At 44.1% G+C, this 27,354-nt stretch overlaps 1 long non-coding RNA gene across 2 annotated transcripts; it reads right to left on the reverse strand.

Annotated features, from left to right (window-relative positions):
* Nucleotides 1-4,435: 4,435 nt before the first annotated feature.
* On the reverse strand, nucleotides 4,436-5,747 carry LOC106804223. 2 transcript variants are annotated; one of them, XR_001393158.2, is made up of 3 exons: nucleotides 5,724-5,747; nucleotides 5,294-5,353; nucleotides 4,436-4,532 (listed from the first exon to the last, which is right to left on the reverse strand). It is a non-coding gene; the product is annotated as an uncharacterized LOC106804223 (long non-coding RNA). The 2 variants fall into 2 exon arrangements; XR_001393157.2 differs by lacking the exon at nucleotides 5,724-5,747 and having other exon boundaries at nucleotides 5,294-5,375.
* Nucleotides 5,748-27,354: the final 21,607 nt, after the last annotated feature.

The following is a 27,354-nucleotide window of genomic DNA, read 5'->3' on the forward strand; positions in this document are numbered from 1 at the left end:
CTTGGCAATCGCTGACTGACTCTGACTTCGACGACGAGGCAGGGAATCAGGCAGAGCAGGAGCGCATGGGTGCCATTACTGCCGCGTCCAACAGGAGGTTTTGGATGCTGCACGACGATGTGCGGCTGTTGCCGTTCCAGGGTGCGGAGGTGAAGGTGGTGCTGCCGTCCGGCAGGCACGTGGTGGCATTCTAAGCGGTGATGGGGCAACGACACGACTCGTTTCATTCAGATTCAACAAAAACTCATCTTAACAGGATCACAAATCTGTCCAGATTCTACAAAGTTCATATTACCATATTCTACATGGCGGCAGCAACAACGGCCTCGGGCTAGGCCTCAGCCTCGGCAGTGGGCTTAGGCAGAAAGATAGCGGCAGGAAGGCGGCACTAGCAGTCAAGGTTGTGCTGACCAAGTACCTGGAGTGCTCTGAGGGGGGAAGGAATGTGCCTGGTGTCATGGGTCGGGAAGTGGGCAGACAAGTAAATGGGCCCAATTATGATGACATGGCATTTTTTAAATTATTGGGGAATAAATTTTAGCATTATGCTATGGGCTAAGAGCAACTCCAAGAGGCTGCTAATCTTACCCCCAATACCTTGTTTAGGGAAAAAAAGAGAAAAAACAAACTCAACCAGTCCACACAAAACTACCCCAAAAAATTAGCAACGCAAAAAAACACCCCCTCACCCCTCATATTTTCGCGACCCGCAGTCTCCCCCAATCCCCTTGAGCTCCTTCCCGCACCCCCTATTGATGCTCTTTTTTTTCGCACGCTCCTCTCCCGCGCTGGTTCCAAGCGGTGGCTCCCAGTGGCAGCCCTCCCCACGGCGGCCTCCCATGGTGACGACGCTCCCTCCCCATGTCGGCAGCCTTCCCCATGGCGGCCCTCCCTACGGCGGTGCTCCCTTCCCATAGCGGCGGGCCTCCCCATGGCGGTGCTCCCTCCCCATGGTGGTGAGCCTCCCCACGGCGGCGGGCCTCCCCAAGGCGGCGCTCCCACCTCACGGCGGTGGCCCTCCCCACGGCAGCGCTCCCCTCCTCTCCCGATAGCGCTCCCCTCCTCTCCCAGGGGCCAAGTACCTCTCCCTCAGTCCATCTTTCTTCCTCCCCTGGTTCGGTAGCTGAAGTTGTCTAGATTTCAATTCCTTTTGTTGCCTATGCAGATGCAAGCACCATGGCCAACCGCTCCTGTCCGGTAGGGCCAAGTAAGGCGCGGTGGAGGGATGCTTCAACGACGCGTGGTGCTTCAACAGAACCCTCAATGGCCCGGCGGTGACACATGTCTCAATGGACCGGCGACAACACAAATTTTCAGAGGTGCAACGTTGATGACCTCGACCTGCTCGGTGGTCCTCCGATGGCAGCCCTTGCTGGCGATGATTTCGATTCCGTACCCAGTGACCCCTCTGCTGCCTTCGAACAAGCGGCCAACGGCAACTCATTTGGGAATGGTATGAATCATAAGCTATTTATTTCAATTCTCTGCGGTAATCCAGACGGTGGTGGCGGAGAGGGCCGAGAAGGTGCTCGGGAAGCTGCTGCGAGGCGTGGGTGGTGCACTGGCGGGTCTAGGCAGCTTCGACGGGGCTCGGGTGGGGGAGTTCGACTGCAAGCGGTAGTGGCGTGCACGACGGAGGGGGAAGAAAGGGGGGAGTGGTGCTAACGGGCTCGGGAGGGCGCCTTTTATAGTGGCAGGAGGGCATGGGCGAGCTGGCAAGCGTCAGGATAAGCTCGCAGTGCAATTGGGCAGGCCGGAGGTGGCCGGGCACAGGCGGCAGGGTAGATGGGGCATGCATTGGCCGGCGGTGGCAAGAGCAACTGCGCACGCGCGTGGGCTCGCGTTTCGGGGTTCGCCATCATTGATCTGGCGTAGGAAGGGGGTGATAGCGCAGGCCGGAGTGGGCAGCGGTTGCGCTCGTCCCATCTTGTCACCGGCGGGGGTTGGCCGAGCGGCGGAGGCCAGCCGGGTGGCGCGATGTGGCGACGTCGCACGCACCGTGCGCGATCACCACGGATCCGGGCGCATGTGGGCTTGCCGTGGCGCGCGAGGGCAGGGCCTTCGGTGCAAATTTTCTCCAAATTTTTGAACCAAACTTTGAAATCTTCAAACCCAAAAGTTGGAGTTTGAACCTTGGGCTACAACTTCTACAAAAGCTGTCACATGAAATTTAGGCTGGATTTGGAGACAAACTCGTTGAAACTTTGGTGGGACGCCAGGCAAGGTTGAATTTGAATTTGACTCAAACTTGACCAAACCTTGATCCAATTTTTGAATGCCTTCCACTCAAAATCAGAGGAAGTGAAAATTATGAAAGTTGTTTACTTTGAAAGTTAAGTTCTTATATAAAATTTTATTTTAAAATCCTACCCAAATAAGTGCCTTTTAGGGGTGTTTTCAACATAGAAGAATTTGAAAGGTTTTTGAATTTGACCCTCGGCAAATTTAGTTTGTTTCTAATCTTCTCCCTAATTTCTTTTGATTTGCACTCTTAAACACTAGGGATGTCACAGCCTACCCACCTTAAAAAGAATCTCGTCTCGAGATTCGGGTGATTAGAACTAGTGTGGCTGTGCGTGTACCTTTTTGGCCGAATAGAAAACCACGAAAATTTTTGTAGAGATATTCTTCAGTTTCCCACGTTGCCTTATCCTCATAATGATGGCTCCATTGGATTTGGAACATTCTCACCACTTGCCTCCTAGTTCTTCTTTCCTTGCGATTGAGTATCTTGATTGGAAGCCGAACATAGGAAAGGTCCGGTTCTACCCATACTTCCTTTTGTTCAATAGTTTCGGTTGGAACTCGAACACATTTCTTGAGTTGAGATACATGGAAGATGTCATGGATAGCAGAGAGTCTAGGTGGAAGTTTTACTCGATAGGCAACGGGTCCTCAAATTTCTGTGATTTCGTATGGCCCAAATATCGAGGAGCTAGTTTTCCTTTTACTCTAAACCTTTGCACACCCTTGGTTGGTGAAACCCGAAGGTATCCATGGTGACAAACTTCGAATTGCAATGGTTTCCTCCTCTTGTTGAAATAGCTCTTTTGCCTAAATTAGGCAGCTTTAAGGTATTCTCGGACTACCCTCACTTTTTTATCCGCCTCGATTACCAAATCTAGCCCATACACTTCCCGTTCTCCAGCTTGGGACCAACTCAACGGAGTTCGACACCTGCGACGCCTCAAATGGAGGAGCGCTGTCATGTGCGGGCTATTGGCTTCGGTGCCGACCTCGCATTCGCCGCCTGCTCCATCGACGATCTGCGCCGCCCCGACGTCTGCTCGTGTAGACCAGGCCTGTCCCCCGGCCGATTCGCAGCGTGGTTGGAGAAGGGAGCTCGAGGCCTCGAGCGCTGCCGCCCATCCATCTCCCGAGCCCAAGTGCCACTAGCCGATTTGAGCCTGTCCTTCGCCGATTCGAGCCAGTCCGCGCCGATTCATCGTCCTCCACAGGTGGTCCTCTCCTCCCCCCTCGAGCGCAGCTGCTGCTGTGTGAGCTACACCCCTGCTCAAGCCCATCTCTGCCCCAAGCTTGACGCCGGGGTCGCTGCTGCCCATAGCCCCTCCGTCCCGAGGTCGTTAGGCTGGAGGTCCCGCAGGTCCACTGCGGAGCTCGCTCATGCAGGTCCACGACTAGATCTCGCGTGGGTCCGACGAGGGCTGGTCCGGCAGCTTCCTGCTACGACCCATGTGTTAAGACAAAACACTTGAAATCTACACATTTTAGCATCAAGTTAATTTTCTGGCGCGCGCATAAAAATAGATTATGGGACCTGGTATGTGTTTTTTTTTCCGGTGGCAAGTAATGACATGTAGATGCAAATTATTTTCATCAATCTAGTGTGAAAGTAGTATTTTTTTTATCCTGAAGGAATAACACGTGGTTGCAAATAGTAGCGTGCTAACAAAAAAACTATAGAACCCTAGATTCAATGTAGTAGCATCATAGATAATTATGCATTTGCATATAGGAACCTGGATTCAACATCACGCTCGCAGACACAATACAATTGTACAACAATTATAGCACCTAGTGATCATTACAAGGAGTGAAAAGAGCCAGTAGGTCTTGTACATGCAATTGCTGCACTAGAATACTGGATAGACTTCCCTGAGGAATGATAAACATTTGACCATGGATCACAGAGTTCTCACTGTTGCAAGGTCAGAATTTCACACAAAAAAATCTCCGTAGAACTGAGCATGTAGGAACCAATTTACAGATCCTGAATCTACAATCTAGCCAATGATTGGCATACAACTTCATCATCTGAGAGCTTGTTGTTATGTCTTCCATAGTGCAAACAGAAGTCAAGCATACTCTGATGCAATATTGGAGCTGCTGGCAGATAACGGTAGTTCAGAAGAAAGCATACTTGCTTGCTAAAGATACTATAGGTTCAGCAGAGTCACACGCCCAATAGGAACATTCTATGTCCTGTGGCCACATCATCGCTTACTGCTCCATGTTCCACTGCACCCGTAGCCGCACCTGATGGATATGAGATGGTGAAAGTTCAATGTCATCTGCAGGTGAATATGAATTTGTTTCAGAAACACGTCATGGCTTATATTCAGAGCAGGCAAAAACATTGAGGCAGCCAAAAAACATATGTTTGCTGAATCCAAGTTCCTTTCGGATACATGTCAGCCACAATACTTTTTTAAGACACTGCAATGTTCAATTTCAGTATATGATTGAAACTATAAAGATTAACTCTAATAGTCAGCTTCTGAAAGTGGAGTACAATGATGATCAGATTAAGATTATATTCATGTGTTTGGATTAAAAAAATCAGGCTAATACCACCACCTGTGCACTATATTTAAAATATTGCATCGTAATTTTAAGAAAAGGCTATCACTAGTTGATGAATGGAAGAAACAGCTAGAAAACCATTTATAGCTCTATTATATATATGTAAAAACTTACTATACAGCAGATTGAACATATTAAGTAATAAGCTATGATCAGCACAAATAGAGTGCTTCATTTCTGCATATTCTTTCACCATATGGCACATACAATGATACAAAGAATGAACTCTGGAGATTTAGTTAAATATAGTGACAGTCCTAGCTGAAGAAATCCTCTTTCAACTAGACAACACATAAGCAGGAAACGTGGATATTGCTCACATAGCAAATGAATGTTTATATACTGTATTAACTAATGCACTAAAACCTCAAGGACATGTGGACATGCCTAATTTGATCAAGCGGTTATCAAGACACCAATTTTATGAATATAATGTTAAATAACAGAAGCATATTGTGGAAGAAAGGACCTTCTAGTTGAGCAGTCACATAGTCATGCCTGCCGAAGATGCTTTGACCCTCTCTCCAATCTGCACACACAGGGAAATTAGTAATGAATTAATAATAGAGTAATCATGTGAAAAAAGAACTTCATGATGCTCACATCACTAAATTAGGTTCCTCATTGCAAATAACAAATGGACTGGCAAAGGCACCTATGCTGATGTACTCATGATCTGCACTGAGAATTGAAAAAAATATTACTAATTTTTCAGACTACACAGTACACACAAGTGCCGGAGATAACTGAGAACAAAGAAATCAAGTATTGAATGCTCTGACATTTCGAAAAATCCAAATAACATTGCTTACAAAACAAATAATTGTTTATATATTATAATTACTAATGCACTAAATCTGAAGGACATATGGTTGTTCACAAAACAAATGATTGCTCACTAAACGTCTGTTCGTCTCCCCAACGTTAGTTTCGTGCGACGTGCGGTGAACTAGGTGAAAACCCCGTGCGGAGGAGAGGACCTAGCTTGGAGTGGTTCTTGAAGGAGTTTGCAGAACACATCTTCACTCACATGAGAGTTTAGGAGTAGGAATCAATTAATCACTCAGATGATAAGAGAAGGAAAATTAGAATACCAAAATCAGAATAGGAAATCTATGTATCACTGGCTAGAGTGGTTCCTATCAGCATTCTTAAGAGAAATAATAGATATGATCTAATTGGAAAAATTATAAATCCAATTCAAAATTGATTACACGCTAAGCCCAACATATCCACACACAAATCATGATATCCTATTCATTAGAAAGATGATATCCTATAGATTAGAAACAAACCAAATTTGCCAACGGTCAAATTCAAAAACCTTGTGAAAAGTCTGCAGTCAACTTGTGAAAACCATAGACTAGTATCGTTTTTTTAGATCTAGATCAGTATCAATATTTGCTTTGAAAGAAGCATCATAATAATGGAAGCTTCCATCCAGAAGTCCAAACTAGGACTGCAGCGCTTCTGACCTTCTCATGAATGCCGGAAGCTAAATTTTACAGAATCGGGGATCACACCTCATTCAAGGATTTCTACCGATCATGCGGACTTAGCTTCAGACTTGCTCGTCGTACTCTCGGTTTGTATACTGTGATGATTCGTAACTTTCCATTTTCTTTCATATATCACAAAACTAGGATATATACTCCAAGAACGAATTATTTGAAGAATAAAGATTTATACATATGGAACAATTTATGTGAACTCATAAAACATAGATTTGTATATCGAAATAAATTATACGGACTCACAAAATGTACATTTATACACAGATATGTGAACTCATAAAACATAGATTTGTATATCGAAACAAATTATATGGACTCACTGACTCACAGAATGTACATTTATACACAGAACATACATTTATACCCAGGGGATCATATTCTGGCAGTTCTATTATTTCGTTTTGTTCAGGTTAATCCAGTAAACTGTACAGTTTGTTACTATGTTCAACCGTGTTATGCGACTATCAGAATTAGAAAACAAGCTTCCGATCATATGGAGACAATTAAATATTCCAAGTGATACAAGCTGCCAGTGATCCAACCCAGAAATACCACGTCAGGCTTGGTCATATATATGGCGATCGAGCTAGATGCTTAGAACAAACGACCCAAGATTCGATGAGTCATATAGATGCAAGCTTGGTACTGCAAGCATTAATACGAAACAGACTGAAAACTTATTTAACGGACACTTGATCTTTTTTTCTTTTCTTTTCCTTTTTCCCTATACTATCCTTTATTCTCTTCTTTATTCTTCTTCTAATACCTCTCTAAGTATTTTTGTCATGTATGTAATCAATATCTTTTAATAAGTAGCATTCATCATTGTTCTTTTAAACGAGTACATGATGTTTGTTTTTTCAATTCTTTTTTAATACTCTATTTCATTTGGTTTTTCCCACATTACCTATCCAATATTTCTATTTTGTTCTTTTATTTTGTATTTCATAATTTCTTGACTTATCCGCTTATTTCACTTATTTATTTATCTATTTATTTACTTACTTTTATTCTTGCCTCACTTTATATATTGAATGTACCCATTTATTTTTTATTGTATTATAATATTTAAGTTGTTCTACGTTTAAAATTTTTCCAGCTGCACAATTCTACAATTTTGTTCAAAGTGTATAATTGTTTATTCCATGATTTCATCTAATTTAATTAATTCCTTCTCTACAAATCTTTGTTTCTTGAGTTCACATATTTTGTTCCAGGTGTATAAATGTATGTTCTGTGTATAAATGTACATTATGTGAGTCCATGAGTCCGTATAATTTATTTTGATATACAAACCTATGTTTTTTGAGTTCACATATCTGTGTATAAATGTACATTTTGTGAGTCTGTATAATTTGTTTCGATATACAAATCTATGTTTTATGAGTTCACATAAATTATTCCATATGTATAAATAATTCGTTCTTGGAGTATATATCCTAGTTTTTTGATATATGAAAGAAAATGGAAAGTTACGAATCATCACAGTATACAAACCGAGAGTACGACGAGCAAGTCTGAAGCTAAGTCCGCATGATCGGTAGAAATCCTTGAATGAGGTGTGATCCCCGATTCTGTAAATTTTAGCTTACGGCATTCATGAGAAGGTCAGAAGTGCTGCAGTCCTAGTTTGGACTTCTGGATGGAAGCTTCCATTATTATGATGCTTCTTTCCAAGCAAATATTGATACTGATCTAGATCTAAAAAAAAAAGATACTAGTCTATGGTTTTCACAAGTTGACTGCAGACTTTTCACAAGGTTTTTGAATTTGACCGTTGGCAAATTTGGTTTGTTTCTAATCTTCTCCCTAATTTCTTTTGATTTGCACTCTTAAACACTAGGGATGTCACAGTGTCGCTCGGTTACGCACTTCGTCGGATTATACGACTACTTCATCGACGTCGATCGGATCAACCACTCGCGCTTCATTAAGACTTTCGCTGCGATGCGAGACGAGCGAAGGTATAATCTACGATCATCTTCTCGCAAGTGATCTTGTTTACGCGGTTATATTTTTGTGTGCTAGCGAGTAGCATACTACATTTTCTAACAGAGACTATCTCATGAAACCCGTCCATTTGAGGCCAAAAGGATTTGAAATGGAACCTTCCTTTCCCCAGCAATAAGTCATTCAGCCCCAAAATGAGTACTCCAATTGGCATCGGTATAGCCTATGTACTCCAATTCAGAAGTCAAGCAGTCACTACCTGCTCCATTCTGTTCTCTCGGATTTGTTACTGCAATGCAAAAGGATTCAGCAAAGCGAGACTTGACTTTTTCTTTACTAATGCACCTTCTAATTTTGCCAGAAAAAAATTAACGACAGAAGCAATGGGGATGTGGCTGATGACCAATACCATCGTTACAAGGTAGGGATTTCGTTACGCTAGTTCGCTGTGATACCTTTGAAGAAATTTTGAGCTAGCAATGCCGTATGTTATACATGTGCTTGCGGTTCTTCTAAATATCCAGCGAAATAAATGAATAAATTTGTGGTCATTATTACTGAATCAAAGGGACTGCCAAAAACTGCACGAAGATGTGAACATCATGAAGGATATTGGAATGGATGTGTATAGGTTCTCCATCTCATGGACAAGAATTCTTCCAAGTACGTGAAATATCTTCAGAATGGATACAATTGCAACATCCTCAAAGCCGTGTTCTCTTTTCTGTATTATCAAGTAGAGAATTTTCATTCTTGATTCATGGTTAACAATATGAATGGTCATTCTACCAAAATTCGCAGAATTGTCTTATTATAAGCCAACATACTCCCTCTCTGTTTTTAAATATATGATGTTAAAGACATGCTAGATAGTTCATAGCATCATATATTTAAGTCTGATTGGATGACAGATGGAAGTTTCAGTGGTGGAGTTAACAGGGAAGGAGTCAATTATTACAACAATTTGATTAATGAGCTCTTGTCCAAAGGTAGGTATTTCAAATCTTCAGTATAATATATATTGATTCTTTTGCTTTGCAATAGTTTCAAAGTTGAATGGAGCACTACATGTTCATTGTTATTCAAGGGGCATTATTATCCACTGGAGAAATATTTATTTGTTTGCAGGTTTGCAGCCATTTGTGACTATTTCCACTGGGACTCATCTCAGGCATTAGAAGACAAATACAAAGGGTTTCTTAGTCCTAATATAGTGTAAGTCAACTACATTCAGTTTAGTCCTAATTTTTTCCTCAAAACTGACGTTATAATAACGTGCATTACTATACTACTCTGTGAACTAAGCGGATTAACAAACAGTAGTTGAGTATGACATGATAATTTTTTTCTTAAACTTCACAAATTTTGCAAAATTTGAGTTGACTGCAGACTTTTCTATCATAAACAAACCGTGTCCATCATGGATCCATGATTCTGCTTGACTGGACAGGTATGGTAGGGGGTTGGTTATTTTGCTTGTTCGGATGCTGATGGGTGCATATGCATCCATGATTCTGGAGCCACGCCAATGGCTAGTTTATATAATTTTAGAGTTGTCCTGATCTTTAGACGTGCCAACTTGCAGGCACCATTCTGAGTTGACATATGCAGGGAGGCTAAGCTAGCTTCAGTGGTAAACAATGTATGATGCACTGGCTCATGAACAGATTTATGGGTGATTTATTTTCTGAAAAAAATCTATAAATCTGTGCATGAAGCCAAGCCAAAGTTCAGTGTCAAATTTATATACATCTATTTGTTTTTTCCTTCCATGATCTTTAAAGATACTACCAACTTAGATATAAACTATAACCCAGCCATGATTGATGAAGGAAATCTCTAACAAAAAAAAGTTTATAAAACATCAAACTCAATAACACATAGCTCTACGCCGTAAAAGAGCTATCCTACAGCACCCAAAAATACTGAATAAAACACTTAGATTTACTCATCAGATGTCCCAATTTACTAAATCATGTTTTAGTAAACCTCTTTGTAAAACCAGGTTTTACACGATCCGACTTTCATAGTCAATTTCTAGGAAACGTTATTATTAAAAATCTCAGTTTCCAACTCGACAACTTAAAATGCTGAAGAATTGTTATGCATGGAATCAAACTTTATTATTCCTTTTCTTAACTTGCACAGCTAGCTGACCTACTTGAACCACTTTCACATCAGTAGTACAAGTACAATGGATGGAAAGTAGCAATAACTTGTACGAGTTCCCAACTCTTTTGAAATTTCAGAAACAGGTCAAGAGAAAAAGAACGAGAAATAGGGCGAACAAGTGTGCAAAATTGTAGGGTAAATATTAAATTAAGACAATTTCTATTTTGACTCTGATGGGGTTGACGATCTGGGGCAGTAAATAAAATAGGTCTAGTACTGGTACGACGCCTTATTTATTTGGACCAAACGTCTCAGTTTCTTTCTTTTTTGCATGCATCTCTCTCTCTCTATATATTCTGTACATGTTACATGAAGAGATAATCTTGTGATCCAATCCAACCAAATATCATTCCACTGACCGGCTTCCTGCCTATAAATAGTGTTGCCTCCCCAGCCGTATGGGCACCAGAAACCCCTTAAGCTGCTAGTCTCGTCTTCTCTGCTCTTCCTACCTTCCTCTAGCTATAGCAACACCTTGCCCACATTCGATGTCTCCCACGGGTGCTTCCGCTCTCAAGGTTGCGGCTATCGCCGTCTGCCTCGGGCTGGTTCTGTCGTCCATGAGGCAGCCAGTGTTCGCGCAGACCCAGTCCCAGCAGCAAGCTTGCACCACAACTTGCGCCAGCGCGTGCAATATTGTGGCGAAGGCAGCCTGCCCCGGCTTCTGCGCAGGCAACCCAACTCCCACTAATCCGCTGGCTTGCAACGCTTGCAACACGACGGCCAATGCAGATTGCAACAATCAGTGCGCCCCCGCCTGCTTCCTCAACCCAGATCCCAACGCTTAATGTTTATCATCCATGTCCGTGCTGTTGCTTAAGAGCTAATGTTTACTGAATAATTAAGCATGCCGACTGGGCTGCATGTATGTTGTGTTGCTTTCTGTTCTATTTCCCTTGCAAATGATGTAAAGCCGTCGGCCTACTGGCTGGCTGGCTCATGTAGAAAATCGCTCTATGTGATTGGTGTTCCTGGGCTTTGATGAATTGAAATCATGTTGCTATGTGTTTCAGTATTAACTTATCAGCATCCATCTCTGTCAATCTCGATCACCATGTTGTGAAAAAGAAGATTTCCCTCTGCAAATCGATCTGTGCACGCCACATCATATATATATATATGTTCTGGCAGTTCTATTATTTCATCTTGTTCAGGTTAATCGAGTAAACTGTACAGTTGTGTTACTATGTTCTACCGTGTTATGTTATGACTATCAGAAGCAGAAAACAAGCTTCCGATCATATGGAGATAATTAAATATTCCAAGCGATACAAGCTGCCGGTGATCCAACCCAGAAATGCCACATCAGGCTTGGTCATATATATGGCGATCGAGCTAGATGACCGAAGATTCGATCAGTCATAAAATATGCAAGCTTGCTACTGCAAGCATTAATACGAAACAGACTGAAAACTTATTTAACGGACACTTGATCTTTTTTCTTTTCTTTTCCCTTTTCCCTATACTATCCTTTATTCTCTTCTTTATTCTTCTTCTAATGCCTCTCTAAGTACTTTTGTCATGTATGTAATCAATATCTTTTATTTAGTAGCATTCATCATTGTTCTTTTGAACGATGAGTACATGATGTTTGTTTTTTCTCTCCTTTTTTTAATACTCTATTTCATTTGGTTTTCTCGCATTACCTATCCAATATTTCTATTTTGTTCTTTTATTTTGTATTTCATTCTTTCTTGACCTATCCACTTATTTCACTTATTTATATATCTATTTATTTACTTACTTTTATTCTTGCCTTACTTTATATATTGAAAGTAACCATTTATTTTTTAATATATTATAATATTTAAGTTGTTCTGTGTTCAAAAATTTTCCAGCTGCACAATTCTACAATTTTGTTCAAGGTGTATAATTTTTTATTCCATGATTTCATCTAATTTAATTAATTCCTTCGGTACAAGTCTTTGTTTCTTGAGTTCACATATTTTGTTCCAGGTGTATAAATGTATGTTCTGTGTATAAATGTACATTTTGTGTGTCCGTATAATTTGTTTCGATATACAAATCTATGTTTTATGAGTTCACATAAATTTTTCCATATGTATAAATCTTTATTCTTCATATAATTTTTTCTTGAGTAGATATCCTAGTTTTGTGAGTTCGCATAGTTTATTCCACGTGTATAAATTTTTGCTATATGAGTTCATATATATATTTTGAGATGTACAATCGTTTTATTCTATGAGCTCATATAATTTATTTGAGGTGTACATATCTCAAAAGGATCACCAACTTCATAAAAAAATGTTCATAAAATAATTCATCGGTCGACTGTGGTCTTGTTTTGATATATGTTTTTTTTTAATTTCAAACTTATCTTGCATTTGAATTGTGTCTATAATTTTATCTTTGTAGCATGTACCCGCCTGGAATTTCCGTCTTGGGCTAGCCACTCCGTTCTTTAGGCCTGATGTGGGCCGCTCTTCTACTAGAGGCATGTGCTATCTACCTTATGTGGATGGCATGAGACAATTCTATCGCTTTCAGTGACGCATAACTGCGTCCGCAGCATGCTACATGTGAGAATTAGAGTTTAAGGCTAGTGTAATTTCATACTTAATTATATACAATTGGAGTTGAAATATTGCACGATATAGTTTTTGCTGTAGTATTCCATCCGTCCCAAAAACAAGTCAGTCTGGGATTAAAAATTTATCCCAAAAACAAGTCTTTTGTCCCCATTTGGTATGTGCATGTGCATGCAGTAGTCAATTAGTGCCAAATATAGCAGTAAATTAGAGCAAGCAAGGTCATTTGATATTCTTGTAAATCTTATCACTACTAGAGAATTTATCTTCCATCCAACCCTTTTTATACCTGTTAACTTTGGACTGGACTCGGAACTAAAGGACCTTTAGTCCCGGGTCAAAATGAAGCACCGACGGGGGAGCTTTAGTTCCAGTTGGAAAGACCACCCGGTACTGAAGCCCCTTTAGTCCAGATTGTAGCTACTAGTGGGACGAAGATGTGTTTTGTCCCAGTTAGAAACACCAACCAGAAGAAAATGTCCCTTTCCACGCGCCCCCTCCTCCCTCTCTCCACCTTATATTCTCTTCCTCTCCCTTTATCCCTTATCCCCCTCCCTTCCCTCCCGCCGCCGCCGCCTCCTCCCCTTCCCTCCCACCACCACTGCCCCTCTTTTGCCCCTCCCCTTCCCCCTCTGCTCGCCCCTCACTGGCATTGAGGAGCGGCAGGGGGCGAGGTGTAGGGCAGTGGCGCGTGGGGGAGTGGCGGCCAGCTAGAGGTGGAGGGCTGCAGGCGGGACGCGGCAACGCGTGGGGCACAGGTATGCTTGCCCCCTCCCTCTCCCTCTCCCCCTCTCCCTCCCTCTCCCTCTCCTGTAGGGAACAGGATATCGTGGGCCGGGTGGCCGGCGGGATGCGGGGCTAGGCGGCGTGGTGGCGAGGGCGGCGGGGTGAGCCATGGGCAGGCAGCACGGACGGGCGGCTGGCGCGGGTGCAGGTAGGCGGCTGGGCGGGCGGGCGGTGTGGGCGGGCGAGCTCCGAGCGGCCAGCGGTGGTGGGCCCTAGGACTAAAGGATCCCTCTTTTATCTCGAATAGTTAGTCCGGGTTGGATTTTCGTGATCTACGACCCTTAACCTTACCAACCGGGACCAAAGGTCATCCAAAATTCTTAGGGTGGCTTGATTTTTTTTTTTTTGACAGAGAGAGTAGTTTACATGCATTCGGTGACCAAGAGGATGGCATTGTAGATTTCTTTCACTACTATCCAGAACCATCCAAATAGTCCTGAAGTATATTTCCTATATTCAAGTTTATATTTTTTTATTTGTCGATCCAGCTAACCAAGACACGAAAGGAAAAACTCTCGATCGACGTGTGATCTGCTACGAACAATTTCCATGATTAGCATTGGCTCTAATCTTGTTTCCATCTTGGGTCCGCCACTTAGCACTAGCAGCATCACCACCAATAAAGGTATTTGCGACATGGTTCTCATCACTATTCCTCTATGCACAATGTTTTTGCCAGATTCACAGAAGATCTTCCCTCGTCAGCTCCCCGAGCGGACATAAGCCCCCACTAGATTTTGACTCTTACCAGTTATGTTGTCAGAAAACAACAGACCCGTCCTGCCGAGCCGCTCCATCATACGGCTCAAGAGGTGAACACTGTCGCACTAGCAACAATCTCATAATAATGCAACAGCTCAAAAGACAGATGGCAATAGAGGTGATCAAGTCTCAAATGATACTTCTTTCAAGAGGAGGAGACCACGTACAGCATCGGCTGGGCCAGGGGCGGAGACAAAGGGGGCACGCAGGGGCCTGATCCCCCTAATGCTTCTTCCGTAACACCACATGAGCTTCTAAATTATTTTGCTAAATCACAGGATTAGGAGCCCCTCACACAATCAGCCCAGTCCACTTGCCCATGAGGCCATACGGTTCCAATTCTAGCCTGATCTCCAGTGCAACTGTCAGGGCCATATCGATCGTCAAGTAGCTAGCTAGTACTCCTATATCTTAAAGATCTAATGTCCCTTCCTCTCAATTCTTTTTGAACATTGACCATGAAGAAATAGAAAACAATTGATTCAAACCTATCAGTGCCCGGGTATTCTGAGAAAGCATATACTTGACATTAAGCTTTCTTCTAATATTATTTTTTATTCTCTCCCTCCATCCCAAATTACTATTCGTTTTGGCTTTTCTAAATGCATCACTTTTGCTATGCACCTATATATATACTTATGACTAGATACATACAAAAACCAAAACTAATAGTAATTTGGGAGCTATGCACCTATATATATATATAGGTATGACTGTAGTTTGAGGCGAGCTAAACCAAATACAATTTCTTTTGTGTCACCACCAAACCCATCTGTATGCTCTGTTATCCGAGTTTTGTTTTACTAGTGCTCAATGCCTGGTTGTACAACCTAACCACTACACTACTAGTGATATCGTCTCTAGTACCGGTACCGGTTGTGCAACTGGTACTGGCTAATCGGTACTACAGGGGATCCTCTAGAGGGGATACCAACCAGTACTAAAGGGCCAGCCACGCCCCACGCGGGGGCTGCCTTATTAGTACCTGTTGGCATCCCCAACCAGTACTATTTTTTTTCCTTTCTTTTCTTATTTTCTATTTTTTATTCTATATTCGTATTTCATATTTATTTTCTTTAGGTATACTAGTTCTAATATGCTAATATATGTAAAGTTCTATATATCTATAATATTACATTTGAGATCTTAGAGAGAACCACTTCTGATAATAATTCAAATACATAAAAGTAAAGTACTTAAGTTGATACAGCACTACTTGTCTGAGAGAGAAGTTCAAATACATAAGACAAATGTTACATGCATGCATACTACAGGCTTAGTCCGGTTAGCTTAAAAAGATATGGAGCATAATTCATATCTCCAATCTTAAAGTCTAGAACGTCATCAATATATCTCTAGCGCTTCAGAATGATAATAATTTGGACAACAATAAATCTCAAACAATAGTGTGTCCGTTGCTTGAGATGCTTTGTAGAAAGAGAGCTTAGTCTAGACCGTGAAATCTCTAGTGCGTGTCGGGTATCCAACGCTGTAACTATATCCCAACCTTTCCACGGCTTGCTCTAGAATAGCTTCAAAGCTTATTGCCGCAAAGGTTTGATTATAGATATCCTAAAAGAAGAGAATAACATTATTATGAAATTTAAAAGATGTAACGTAATTAAATATAAAAGGATGATTAGAACCATACCATGTCATGTCAATTCAGATGACATAGCCTCTCAGCAGTCATAATCACACTACTGCTTCCCTCCTCAAGCGCCTTTATTTTAAAATATGAGTAGTCTGGCACAAAGTACCCATGATCCTTTAGCTGTTGCAGGCATGCCTCGACAGCGGTCTTTTCAAAAGTTGTCTTACTTGGTGATGCATGACCTCGTGCGTCAATTGCAACCATTGGCTTGGGCTGCCCTTGTGGTGCTCCTCGAATGGGTATTTGAAAATAGACGTGTAGTCTTTTAAGTGGACCAACTACGTAGGCTTGCACTCTAGGAGTGGTACCACCTAGCTCTGTAACAACTCGTTTAAGCTATCTAATACTGTTGATAACCTACATTATAAGTAGAATTAGGAATTATTCATGTGCAGTACAAAACCAATTTGAAGAAGGAAATAACATTACTATGTTCGGAATTGGTCCGTTGCTTTGATCGCCTTTTGGCATGACGATACCAGGAGCAGGGAAGTGAACTCCTGCAGGACAAGACAATGGTGCCACCTTGAGGGTAGTAACATTTCTAGATGACATTCCTAGGTTTGAAGTTATCAAATATCCATCAAATTCTAGCTCAAAAACATGTTTAAATAAATAACCATCCGTACCAGTTGAACTTGTAGATCGTGATCATCTCAATGAGCATTTCTCCACCGGGCGGCACCGTACTTCGCCATGGAAGAGCTCCGATTCTACGAGGAAGGGGACATGGTCTTCGACGACTGTTGCCGCTCTTCCTCATAGAATTGGAGCTCCTCCTTGACGTCCATAGCCGCTCGGCGGAGATCATGCTTGTCGAGATGAACACGGTATGCAAGTTCAACAAATATGGATTTTCTATAATTTTCTAGCTATTTCTAAGTATTTCAATTCATGGGAAAAATTAATTCTAAAAAAATAAATGGCATGATTTCTATGTATTTCAATTTTCTATAATTTCTAGCTATTCTCTACTACTGCAGAAATAAAAAAATAAATGGCATGATGATGTCACGGCGGCCGCGGGCTTACGTCAGCGCGACCTATAGCCACCACGAGTCTATAGGCGCGGGGCAGGGCGGCCGGTGTCAGGGGCGTGGGGCCAGGTGGCGTTGGGGGCACGGCCGGTCGGCGAGGCAGCAACGGCGTTGGTGGGCAGTGTTGGGGGCGGCGACGTCGGGGCTGGGGCGCGGATGGGGAGGCGGGGGGCATGTTGGGGGCGGGGCGGCGGTGGTGCTCCTTGATGGAGAAACGGCAGGTCGGCCGCGACGTGCATGAGCAAGATGAAGGGGAGGTTGGAAATGGCTAAGTGTTTACTAGAGCGGAGCACTGAGCACTTCTTATCCCCCCCACCCTCTAGTACCGGTTCTAATTTAAACCCGGTAGTTTACAACCGGTACTAGAGGGTCCCCCCACGCGGGAAATGAAAATGCCCCCCTCTAGTACTGGTTGTAAACTGAAACCGGTACTAGAGGGTCTCCCCTCGCGGGAAATGAAAATGCCCCCCTCTAGTACCCCTGTTTCAATTTCCCACCCATCTTTTTATTTTTCCTTTCTTTTACATTTGCTATTATATATACACTATAAAAATGTCAGATGCGGTCAAATATCAAATATGGTAAAGTTATTAGTTTTAACTTAGTACTAGATTATAATGGTCATAATACTTATATTTACTTTAAGATTTGAAAAAATATATTTTTTGACCATGCAAAAATTTAGAAGGAAAGTGCTTGTAATGTTCTTAACATGTTTACCATGACTTAATCATGTTCTTATTTAATTGTATGTAAATTTATTGTTTAATATTTAATGGTACTCAAAAAAATCAAAATATTTAATATCCTGGAACTGAAAGTAGCTCTCATCCTCATGGAGCTTGAGCTCCTAGTAAGGTGTTTGACTTGTTGTACTGTCGGGCATGCACCCCAGGCCCACGAGTAGACCTTGAACGGCCACTAAGGGACGTACTCGGACATGATCAAGACAAGGGGATAGGCGTATCCCACTCGGACTAGTTAAGTAGGTATATGGAAACTACTCAGACCATACCGAGTAGAACTCTGTAATTGTACTCGACTAGGACTCGGCCTTGTAACCCTGCCCTCCCGTGTATATAAGGGCGGGTGGGGACCCCCCTAAAAAAACAACAACTCCAAGTGCACCTAAGATCAATACAAACAAACACATAGGACGTAGGGTATTACGCGATCTAGCGGCCCGAACCTGTCTAAATCGTGTTCCTTGCATCACCATTGACTCCTTGATTCTCGACGTCCCTTACCGCATAAAAGACCACCTAGGGTACCCCCTGGGCGGGTTGCCGGTCTAAAACACCGATAGCTGGCGCGCCAGGTAGGGGAGTTCGTCAAGTTTCTCAACGCGAGCTCAATGGCAATGGTCGTCATCAAGCCCGTCTTCACCATCGAAGCGGGCGCAACCTTCATTTTTGGATCCTAGCTCTGCATCGCCGACGGCGCTGGATCGCTCCGGCACCAGATCATCAACGTCCAGGAGAAGAAATCGGGGGATTCGGTCAGGAAAAACCAAAATTTCAAAGTAAACAACCCTGAGTTCGACTACACGTCGGACTCAACTTCAGTTCGGACTAGTCGGTCCCAGTCACTCCCCAAGTCAACTTCGACTCCAAAACAGTTTCCACACGGACTCCGCGATGCAGCCGAAGTCTATCAAAGTTTCCTCACTCGAACTCGGGAACGATGAAGATGATGACTCCGACTTGGTCTATCTCCCAGAGGTCCCACTGATAGGACCAGCCCAGGGACTGGTAATAACTTCGACATCGCAAGGCAGATTCGTACACTGGCCAGGATTGAGACCATCTCTCCTTGTCCGCGACTACGAATCACGCCTTATCGCTCACATAGACAACCTCCCATACCAGGAAGGTGTCCCACTTACTTCAAGCCGTGAGGAGAGTTCCACAGAAATTGCAACATCAAGCTCCGGAAGCTACTACCCAGATAGAGAAGTCTTTGTTATTACTCAAAATAACAACCCGGGTACTAGCCAGAATAGAACACCTAGGCGATTGGCACAACTCGACAACATCTTAGAAGACGAGTCTACAGCTAACGCCCCACAAGACAAAACCTCCGACCAAAGGAACCAAAGAAGGATACGCAATGCTACTCGGGCTGAGCGACGACAGACGCTGGCTACAAACATTCCCATCACAAACCTCGAAAGAGCATTCGACGCAGTGCAGGCTCAAGAACACAATACTCCACTTGCAGCAATTGCCTCTATCAATCTTATATCACCGCTAATACCTCGAGATAGAGACAATGAAGCCACGGCTCAGCTCGCACAGCGCGGCAACGGACTAATCGCACAACTCGCAGAACAAGCTTACAAGCTACTCGACAAAGAATTGCCGATCCCATCTGTTCCCCACATCGCAGCTCATCAAGAAGATAGTAGAGGTGCTGCAGCCAACAACAACGATGCTCAAAGAAATGACAACGAAGTCGTCAACCAACCTCGGCAACACAGCCAAGGTCCGAGTAAACACAATGCCCCAATACACCAGAAGGACGTTGGAGAAGTCAGCTGCACTAACTCCGTAAAAAGTATTCGCCCTACTCAGAAAAATCACGAACTGTCAACTTTCAGTGATCTACGAGAAATAATAAACAGTCGGCGTGAGCGAGAAGTCGACAACTACAACCACTTTCCTGCTTTCACAAATCGGGTAATGAGGACAAGACTACCCGAGAAGTTCAAACCAACAGGAATCACCAAGTATGACGGCAAGCAAGACCCCATTCGATGGCTACGATGCTACTCGCTAGCAGTCCAAGCAGCCGGGGGCAATAACGACACCAAAGTTATCCACTTTCCCATATGCATGGAACCCGCACCACTGACATGGTTTGAGTCACTCAAGCCCATATCAGTCGACTCTTGGGCAGATTTGACAAAGGCTTTCACCAACAATTATGCCGACTCCATGGCTAGACCGGGCAACAAGATCGACTTGAGTCAAATTAAGCAAAAAGAAGGTGAAACACTATGCGACTACTTACGATGATTCTTCGAAAAGAAGGCTACTATAGTTGACATCTCAGAAACAGACGTCATCGAGTGCTTCCAGAACGGACTCTACGATCGACGAACATACCAAGACATTGGTAGACAACGACCAGCTAATGTCAAAGACCTCAAAGTCATGGTACAACAGTGGGCAGATGAAGAAGACAAAGAGCGAGAACGGTTCGGCTCCCATCGCAACCGTGGACGCGACAACAACAACAATGACCAAGATAGAACTTCACACAATGATATTCGAAACAACTTTTAGCGCAGTCAAAATCGTAAAAGGAAACCCGACAACACCGTTGCCGCTGTTTGTTTTATTTTTCCGCTGCTCATGAACTTTGTAAAACTCTGATTTTCGAACCTGTGTTGTAATAAAATTTGAAATTGTTTAAGTGGATGATCTGTTATATTCTCTGGAACCACTCACCTTCATGTGAGTTATGCTAACTCGGTCCTGTATAGTGGTTTATAGGATGAAATCCGACGGACTGCCGAGTTAACTTGATTAAAGCATATGATCGCATGTTGGGCGACTTAATTGTGCTTTAGCCAAGTTAATCTGAGCGGTTCCGCCACATTTGGTGGAATCCCAGGCACCACATCCAAGCGAGCCAGCAAACTCGTACTCATGGAAATCATGGCCATCGAGCCAACAGATCCAACACGGCTAAAATGGTCAAAAGTACCCATATCCTTCAGCAGAAAGGATTAGTGGACAAAATTCTTAGGGCAAGGCCGATTCCCTCTAGTACTCGATCCCGTTGTAGCAGGATCAAAGTTGACAAAGGTGCTCATCGATGGCGGAAGTGGACTCAACATCATTTTCACCAAAACACTAAGGAAGATGTGCCTCGACGTCACGGAAATGCTCACTCCAACAGATTCACCCTTTTACGACATCGTACCAGGAAATGCAGCTATACCGTTAGGACAAGTCATCCTCCCAGTTACCTTTGGGACTAAGGAACACTACCGCACCGAGTACATCAGATTTGAAGTCGCCGACTTCGAGACATCCTACCATGCTATACTCGGAAGGCCAGCACTAGCTAAGTTCATGGCCATACCACACTACGTTTACTTGGTACTCAAAATGCTAGGGCCCAAGGGAGAACTGACGCTACGGGGAGATCTACGGCGATCTTACGAGTGCGACACCGAAGCTGTGGAAATTGCCGCAACTTCTCAAGCACCTAGTCCCATGCAACAAGTTTTCACAGCCTCAAAGAAACTTCACCTAACCGAACTCGAGATCCCAGAAAATAAGTCGGGGTCCACAAAAGTAAAGCTATCAAGCGAGAAAGACTTCAAAGCAGTCGATCTCCAGACAGGTGACTCTTCCAAGACAGCCCTGATCGGAACAGGGCTAGATCCTAAATAGGAAACCGCACTCATCAGCTTCCTTCGGGCTAACCACGATATCTTTGCTTGGAAACCAGCGGACATGCCCGGTGTGCCCAAGGAGCTGATTGAGCACTCTCTAAATGTTGATCCCAAAGCTACTCCAAAACGGCAGCGACTCCACAGGTTCGCCCAAGACAGACGAGACGCAATCAAAAAAGAACTAGCCAAGCTACTCGCGGCAGGGTTCATCAAAGAAGTCTTTCACCCTGACTGGCTCGCCAATCCTGTACTCGTTCGCAAGAAAAACAAGTGGAGAATGTGCATCGACTACACCGACCTCAACAAACACTGTCCAAAAGACCCTTTCGGACTACCCAGGATCGACCAAGTGGTCGACTCCACTGCTGGGTGCGCTTTACTATGCTTTCTTGACTGTTACTCAGGCTATCATTAGATAAGCCTCAAAGAAGAAGATCAAGCTAAAATAGCCTTCATCACACCATTTGGGGCTTTTTGCTACAAGACAATGTCTTTGGACTAAAAAATGCAGGGGCAACCTATCAACGAGCTATATAGATGTGCTTTGAAAAGAAGCTACATCGCAATGTTGAGGTTTACGTGGATGACGTAGTCGTCAAAACACGAAACCAGGAGGAACTCATCGCCAATTTGGAGGAAACTTTCTCAAGTCTATGAGATTTCCGATGGAAACTCAATCCTACCAAGTGCGTTTTCGGAGTACCTTCCGGCAAACTACTCGGGTTCATCATTAGCCATCGTGGCATTGAGGCCAACCCGGAGAAAATATCTGCCAGCACAAACATGCACGCACCAGCTAGCATCAAGGATGTGCAAAAACTCATAGGTTGCATGGCAGCTCTCAATCGGTTTATCTCGAGACTTGGAGAACAGGGACTACCCTTCTTCAAGCTTCTCAAACGACAGAACAAGTTCAAATGCACAGAAGAGGCAGACAAGGCGTTAACGCAACTCAAAGACTTTCTGTCAAAGCCTCCAATCCTTACTGCTCCATCTCCAAACGAGGACTTGCTCCTATACATAGCAGCTACTACTCACATCATCAGCACGGCAATAATAGTTGAACGGTTTGAGCCAGGCCACGTTTACAAAGTCCAAAGACCTGTGTACTTCGTCAGTGAAGTACTCTCGGACTCCAAAACTTGGTACTCGCCGATACCGAAACTCCTATATGCAATTTTACTCACCTCACGAAAACTACGCCATTACTTCCAAGAACACATTATCAGAGTCATCTCTGACTTCCCGCTCGGCAAAATTCTCCACAACAGAGACGCCACGGGTAGAATTTCCAAATGGGCAGTTGAACTCAGAGCTCTAACCTTGGACTTTAAACCAAGGACAGCCATCAAATCCCACGCTTTGGTCGACTTCGTGGCCGAATGGACTGAAAACCAAGTACGAATACCAGTTGAGTGGCCAGAGCGCTGGGTAATGTATTTTGACGGATCCCTCAAACTCAAAGGAGCCGGCGCAGGCGTACTTCTCATCTCCCCAAAGGGAGACCAACTCAAGTACGTACTGCAAATCTTCTGGGAAGCCTCGAACAACGAAGCCGAGTACGAAGCACTGCTACATGGCCTTCGCCTCGCAATTTCCCTCGGCATCAAACGACTACTGGTATACGGTGACTCTCTAGTCATCATAAACCAAGTCAGTGACGAGTGGGACCGAAACAAGGACAATATGGACGCTTACTGCAAAGAAGTCCGCAAACTGGAAAACAAGTTCTCAAGCTTGGAATTTCATCATATCGTCCGCGACAACAACGTAGCTGCCGACGTACTGTCAAAAATGGGCTCAACTCGTTCAGACTTTCCAGCAGGAATTTTTGTCCACAAACTCCACAAGCCGTCCATACCAGAACAAGTGACAACACTAGTAGTCTAGACTACAGACGTCACTTGAGAAATCATGATGATAGAAGTCGACTGGAGGACACCCTTCATCGACTACATCAAGGACCACAAGTTACCTTCTGACAAAAATCAAGCCGAGCAAATTTCCCGATGAGGAAAAAACTATGTTCTAGTCGGAGACAAGCTCTACAGAAAAAGTGCATCATCAGGGGTACTCATGAAGTGTGTTACCCATGAAGATGGCCAAGAAATCCTAGAAGAAATTCACAAGGGGATCTGTGGCAACCATGCATCCTCACGAACAATAGTCGGCAAGGCTTTGAGAGCAGGTTTCTACTGGCCAATGACTTTGGCCGACACTAAACAGTTAGTTCGGGAGTGCAAAGGCTGTCAATTCTTCACTAAACAACAACATGTCCCTGCCTACAAGCTAGTCACAATACCTCCAACATGGCCGTTTGCATGCTGGGGGCTCGACATGATAGGGCCATTACCAACTGCTCCAAGAGGATTCAACCGAGTACTCGTGGCCATCGACAAATTCACCAAGTGGATCGAGGTCAAACCAGTCACTTGCCCCAAGGCAGACCGAGTCCTCGACTTCTTGGATGAAATCGTACACCGTTACAGCTTTCCAAATAGAATCATCACAGACCTAGGGTCCAACTTCAACAATCATGACTTCTGGGAGTATTGCGAGAATAGCGGAATTGACGTCCGCTACATCTCGGTTGCTCACCCACGAGCCAATGGACAAGTCGAGCGTGCCAATGGCATGATACTCGAAGCTCTCAAGAAATGACTACATGACGTCCGCAATACAAAGGGAGGCAAATGGCTCAAGGAATTACCCAATGCTCTGTGGGGACTACGAACCCAACCATGCAAGACTACTGGGCTCTCTCCCTATTTTCTAGTATATGGCTCAGAAGCTATATTACCTGCAGACGTCATGTGGCAATCTCCCTCAGTCGAGCAATACGGCGAAGAAATGGCAAAAGAAACAAGGCGCACTAATTTAGATAGTCTAGAAGAAGCAAGATACGCAACGCTAGTCCAATCAGCCAGATACCTTGACGGGTTAATGCAATACCACGACCGCAATATCAATTCACCATGGGAAGTTCTTACATTGTATCCAAGGTTACATGACCCGGATCTTACAGACTACAAGAACTTTCAGGAGAACAAGTACTAAACTCTTGGAATATAGAACATCTCTGTCGCTACTACCCGTAGTAGACAAAAAGAACTCGAGTTATCGCTTCAAGCAGAAACTCATTTCAACTACTCGAGCCAACAACTCGACTACCGAGTACAAGATATGCTACTCTTCATACAAGATTGCCAACTCAACAGGCATTCCAGATCTGGTACAAAAGAATGATTCTTTACTCAAGTCCGAAGAACGCATCAAAAAGTTACATACGAGTAAAGGTACTCGAAATACAGTATAAAAGGACTACAAGCAATTGCCTACTGGCGGGCTGCATTTAAGACTCAGACTTTTACAATATCACAAGGCCACTCAGGTATGCCGACTACAATAGGAGGGGCCTACATGCAAGGAAGCTGCGCAAAACGCAGCCTTATCCAAGTCCTCTACCCAAGGCAACGCCAGGTACTCCTGCACCGCCACTGCCTTGACAGCGGCAATGATGAATCCCGCGCGCCGCGCAAAGAAGGAAATAAGGCTGCTCTTTTGCTAGCCTTGTCGAGCCGACCCACACTACGGCCACACCTCCACCTCTAAGAGAGCGGGATAAAGACCGCGGCACTCATCACCCATCACTCGCGAGTTCCAGTGCGTACCCGGCTGGATCACGAGCTGCAAGATGAGGCGTGCGATGCACCCTCCTACGAGGATTCTTCTAGCATCGCGGCTATCCCTACGAGTGCTAGAGTCTGTGGAGGGAAGGTGGCCCCAATCTATGAGGAATCTTCTAGCACCAATGCACTTTTTGACAGCTCTCTACACTCAAACAACAGCAACCGAAGGCAATCCATTGCTACTCAAAGCCTGATCCGGGTCGACCTCCATGGCGGTCTATTTATAGCCGAGTGCAACAACTGCCAACCACCCAGGAGTTACTATTTGCCCATGATCGATGAGTTTGGATGCCCTCTGACTCTGCCCACGTAAAAGCATTCATGCCACAAAGGACAAAAGAGTACAGTACACCCGTGTACTCCCCATTCAAAGAGTAGCATGGCAGAGTACTCGACAAAGGCACGACAACCCAAACTCAGCACTCGGGACTACTTCAAATAACAACACATGGACAAGTGTTCATTTCTCAGAAAAAATATCGTTCAAAGTACTCGAAAGCTTACAAGAGTACATAAAAGCTCAAGGCTCCTCCAGAGATACAAATTCAAACATTTTAGATGCAATTGGCTTAGCCTCCTCGAGATACTGTGCATAGGCCTCCTTCGTGCAATTGCGTGGAACGCCGTCACCAGCTGCCACCAAATCCACTCTCGGGTAGTACGACTTGACCACAGCAAGGACTTGTTTGCAAACAGCCTTGCAGAGGCCGGCCACCTTACCCAGGGCAGCCTTTAAACGCTCGACTAGTGATCAAGGTCCTGCGTCCTCTTCCAAGGGGGCAATGGCATTCACCAAGTCTTGAGCGCCATCAATTAACTCTTGGAGCTCGCCTCAAAGTCTTCCTATGGTCTGGCCATGGTCTCTACAGGCCACCATGGCCATAGCAAGCATCACTCCGTTTTGATTCTTCCTGTCTCACTGATGCTCGCAGGCAGCCTGCGCTTCAACCAAAGCAGCCCGAAGATGATTAGCCTCATCAGCTACTCGGTCATGCGCGTTCCTCCAGTCAAGGAGTTGGCTACTCGCAACAGCCTCCTTTTTCTTGAGCTCTGCAAAAACAACCAAGTTCAAACAACCGACTAAAGACGGACATACTCGGAAAATGGAAAGTACTCACCTTGATACTTTTTATTCAAAGACTTGTAGCGGCTCTCTAGTTTCTGCTGCAAGACTTCGTGATCTGACCGCTCAACGGCAAAGGATTTCGCTCCATCTTCATGAACTCTCAAGGATTCCGTAAGCCGGGCACACTCCTGCTCCAATTGTTCATTTCGGTCCGGAAGGGCCCGAGCGTTCCTTTGCGTCCTATCATATAGATCTTGGAAAAGAAAGCAAACGGTCAAGTCCCTTGGCTACAAAAGTAGTCAGATAAGCGAAGAAACACACCTGGAAACTTTCAAAAACTCTCTGAAACTCCAACTCGGATGGAAGCTCGAGTACTGGACCCTGATTACTCTTCACAACATGAGGAGCTGCACCCAAGGCGGTACCTAAGAAAATGACGAAAATCAGTCAACTCAATACTACGACTACAACACCAGTATCACGAATACATACCCGGTGCAGCCACTTCTTTGGCCTTTGCCACATCAACCAACGCCAAAACATCTCTAGCTGACGTCGATGGGGGTCCACCTCCAGAACCTGAAGCAACTGAAGGATCCTCCATCGAGCGAATCACTTGTTGAAGCATCGACATGGTGGCTCCAAGATGACTTGTGTCAACTACCGATACATCTTCAACAGACAAATCCTCCAAGGGAGCAGAAAGAGTAGTCGAGGGACAAGCCTCCACTCCTGCCTCCACAGGGATAGTCTCGACTGCGTCCCTACATCAAAATACAAAGTCATCACACGGCTTCCAGAAAGCTCGAAGATACAAACCAAGAACAAAAACTAACCTAGTTGATCATGGCGGCAATCACACACGCTTCTTCTCAGCAACGAGCGGTCGAATACTTGGCACCACGGGAGCAGCTGAAGGCGTAGTTTTTTCGCTAAGTCCTGC

Source organism: Setaria italica, chromosome III (genome assembly GCF_000263155.2).
Source record: "Setaria italica strain Yugu1 chromosome III, Setaria_italica_v2.0, whole genome shotgun sequence".
NCBI classification, from domain to species: Eukaryota; Viridiplantae; Streptophyta; class Magnoliopsida; order Poales; family Poaceae; genus Setaria; species Setaria italica.